The 4,204-nt window shown below is 36.2% G+C and overlaps 1 pseudogene; it reads left to right on the top strand.

Annotated features, from left to right (window-relative positions):
- The first annotated feature begins 976 nt into the window (after positions 1 to 976).
- Positions 977 to 2,621, top strand: LOC133764421 (ATP-dependent RNA helicase DDX18-like; annotated as a pseudogene).
- Positions 2,622 to 4,204: the final 1,583 nt, after the last annotated feature.

Consider the following 4,204-nt stretch of genomic DNA (forward strand, 5'->3'; position numbering starts at 1 on the left):
ACTTCTCAGTAATTCGAGACAAACAAGAAATTTTGATAGTAATTGCAAATATGAACATCAGTGAAAATTCATGTTTCAGAATTTCTGCAAAAGCTTTTCTTTTACTGTAGTAGAGTTATAACAGGGTTGCCTCATCAGGAATTGAATTTTCAGCCCACTTTGCTCATCAGTGTGACCATATGACTATGTAGAATCACTCCAAAAGAACTTGACTATGTTATTCTCTTGTTTCCAGGCCCATCTTGTAAAACTTTACACACATGTTCCTCCATACTCTTTACCTTTCCCTGCTTGCTGGAATAAGACTGATCAAAGCAACCTTAATGGATAGGTGTTACAAATGGCAAGGCTACCATCAGCTTAGAATTCAGAGATCTCTGTGACCTTGGAGTGATCCACTGATTAAGATAAAGTATCCTATTTAAACCATTGTGTCTGTTTCTTGATTACAGTAGTTCAGTCATTTACTCTAATTCACATCCAATATCTTTGAGACCAAACTGAAGTACTTCTTAGGGGTAAATTTATGATTTAATACATTTATTCTTAAAATATTGAAAATAAATGTTTGATTAAATAAACTTGGATTAAAAAGTGTAAGTCTAATAAAAACTAGAAAAGAATCATAAAGAATATAAATGAGGAGCCAGTGCTGTGGCATAGTGGGAAAAGCCACTGCCTGTGATGCTGGCATCCCATATAGGTGCTAGTTTGAGACCTGGCTGCTCCACTTCCAATCCAGCTACCCGCTAATGCACCTGAGAAAGTAGCAGAAGATGATCTGAGTTCTTGGGCTCCTACACCTACGTGGGAGACCTGGAAGAAACTCCTAGCTCCTGGCTTCAGTTCAGCCCAGCTCCAGCTGTTGTGGCCATTTGGGGAGTGAACCAGTGGATGGAAGACTCTCTCTCTCTCTCTCTGCCTCTCTGTAACTCTGCCTTTCAAGCAAATAAATAAATCTTTAAAAATAAAATCTCCCCAGAAATCTACCATATTGATAATGAAGAAGCAGCATCACCATCTCCCAATTCAGAATCACAAAATAAAAAGAGAAAAAATTGTGAATGTTGATGGGCCTGGTACAAAAGGAAAAAATTGAAGAAGATTCAGAGACCTCTGAAGAAGCAGAGAACAGTATGAAGACATCAGACAGTGAAGATGACAAATGAAATACTCTGCCTCTGGGACTAACAGGAACTTTTGAGGATATTTTTTTTACTTCTCTAATTAATCTTGTCAATGAAAGCACTGTGAAGGCCATGAAAGAAACGGGCTTTGCAAACATGACTGAAATTCAACATAAAATTGTTAGACCACTTCTGGAAGGCAGGGATCTTCTAGCAGCTGCAAAAACAGGCAGTGGCAAAACTCTGGCTTTTCTGATCCCTGAGGTTGAACTTACTGTTTAGTTGAAGTTCATGCCCAGAAATGGAACAGGAGTCTTTATTCTTTCACCTACTAGAGATCTTGCCATGCAAGCTTTCAGTGTTCTTAAGGAACACATATGATTTTATAATGGATGGTAATAACAGATATTCTGAAGCACAGAAAATAGCTAATGGGATCAACATTATTGTGGCCACACCAGTCTGCCTCCTGGATCATATGTAGAATACTCCAGAATTTATGATGAAGCTGAGTGTATCTTGAATGTTGATTTTGAAGACAAATTAAAACAAAGTTTTAAGTTTTTGTCAACATACAGACAGACCATATCCTTTTCTGCCACTCTAACATGAAAATTTGGAGACCTAGAAAGAATTTTCTGAAAAAGGAGCCACTGTGTGTTGTTACTGCTGCTGATAAAACTAATTCAATAGTAGATGATCTTGAATAGTGATATTATTTGTCCCTCAGAAAAGAGACTCCTTCTGCACATCAGATTCCTTAAGAAGAACACAAAGAAACTGATGGTCTTCTTTTCATTCTGTAAGTCATGAATACCAGTATGAGTTACTGAACTACATTGATTTTTCTCTCTTGACCATTGAAGGAAGGCAGAAGCCAAACAATGGTTCAATCACATTCTTTCAGTTCTGCAGTGAAGACTCAGGGATATTGTTGTATATAGCCAGAACAACAAGAGGGCTGGATTTTCCTATAGTTGTCTTGATTGTTCAAGGTGATCCTCTAGATGACCCTAAGGAATATATTCATTGTATGAGTAGAATAGCCAGAGGCCTAAACACAAGAGGGCATATCTTGCTCATTTTGTGCCCATAAGAATTGGGTTTCCTTTATTACTTGAAGCGATGCAACATTTCATTTAGTGAATTTGACTTTTCCTGGTGTAAAATTTCTGATATTCATTCTCAGCTTGAAAAATTGATTAAAAGGAGCCACAGGAAACATACAAGTCATACATACATCCAAACATGATATTCCCATTGTCTGAAAAAGATCTGTAATGTTAATAACCTGAATTTGCCTGAAGTTGCTCTATCTTTTAGTCTCAAGGTGCCTACTTTTGTGGATCTGAATGTGAACAGCAATGAAAGCCAGTGGAAAAAGAGAGGAGGTGGTGGATTTGGCTACCAGGAAACTAAGAAAGTGGAGTAGTCCAAAAAATCTTGAAAAACGTTAGCAAGAAATCATCTGACAGCAGGCAGTTCTCTCACTGAAGACACAGTTTCTTTTATCTTCAATAACTTTGTCCTGAAATGAACTTTTTTTCCCTTGCTCTAACAAAGAAGTTTTGTAGCCTTTAGAATTTGGACTGATTTAAGACGAATATAGATTGACTCAGGTCTCAAGCACTGTAATTTCCATCAAGTATGTTTTTTATTTTTGGGATATAAGACAGACTTTAATTTTTCTTGGTTTTCCAAGGGCAAAGCAAGTTATCTTTTGGTCTTTTGTGATGGTACAATATTTTAATTTTGCCCACTTCCCCACCGCCACTTCATGTCATTGTTATAATATAACTCTTCTTATACTTTTCCCTCCTAGTGTGTGAAGACTTTTTTTGTGTGGATTATTGATATATTGACTTGCTTTTATGATGACCTAGTATATTGGCAGGTGGCAGTAATGCAGCAAATAGTGTCAATTTGCTTTCATCTTCAGTTGTTGGATCTTAACAATAGTTTTTAAACCCTGCTGAAAATGCTGCAGTATAAAAAGACAGGGAGCTCTCGGAAACCCTAAGAAGCACCTTAGGATAAAGTTGGCATCACTTTTAGATATTCTAGATTTTAAAACCATGGGCCTTTGGGCAAGCATTTGGGCACGTGTTTGGGCACAGAATTAAGTTGCTGCATGAAATGACTATATTCCATATTGTAGTGCCTTGTTGGAGTCCTGGCTATTCCACTTTCCATGTAGCATACTGCTAATGTGCAACCTAAGCTGCAGCAGATTATTTATTTATTTTTTCTCTAATGTTTATTATTTCTTTCCCGCTAGTAACTTTTGGTTTTTATTCTTGTGTTTCTAGTTCTTTGAGATGCATTGTTAGATATTTATTTGATACATTTCCAAATTTCTTGATATAGGCACTTACTGCTATAAACTTTTCTCTTAACACTGCTTTTGCTTTATCCCGTAAGTTTCGATATGTTGTGTTTTCATTTGTTTCAAGGAATTTTTGATTTCTATTTTGATTTCTTTTATGAGACATTCAGGAAGATGTTGTTCAGTTTCCATTTATTTGTGTATTTCCTAGAGTTTTTAAAATTATTTTGTTGTTAATTTTCAGCTTCATTCTATTGTGGTCAGAAAAGATACATGATATGTTTTCAATTTTTTGAACTCATTGAGACTCATTTTATGGCTTAGTGTATGGTCTATCCTAGAAAATGTTCCATGCACTGATGAAACGAATGTGTCTTCTACAGTTGTGAGATGAAATGTTCTATAGATAGAAGGTACATCCATTTGGTTTATAGTGTAGATTAGCTGTGTTGTTTCTTTGTTGACTTTTTTGGTCTGGTTGACCTTTCCATTGATGACAGTAAGGTGCTGAACCCCTCCTCCCCATCATTATGGTATTGGAGCGTATGTTTCCCTTTAGATCCATTAACATTTGTTTTATGAAACTAGGTGCCCTTGCATGGATGCATATACATTTACTATAGTCACATCTTCTTGTTGGATTGATCCCTTAATCATTATATATTGATCTTCTTTGTCTCTTTTTCCCCCAGAAACCTTTTATTTATGGTACACAAACTTTATTTATGGTATACAAACTTTAGAAATGTAG

This window comes from Lepus europaeus, chromosome 7, assembly GCF_033115175.1.
Source record: "Lepus europaeus isolate LE1 chromosome 7, mLepTim1.pri, whole genome shotgun sequence".
Classification (NCBI taxonomy): domain Eukaryota; kingdom Metazoa; phylum Chordata; class Mammalia; order Lagomorpha; family Leporidae; genus Lepus; species Lepus europaeus.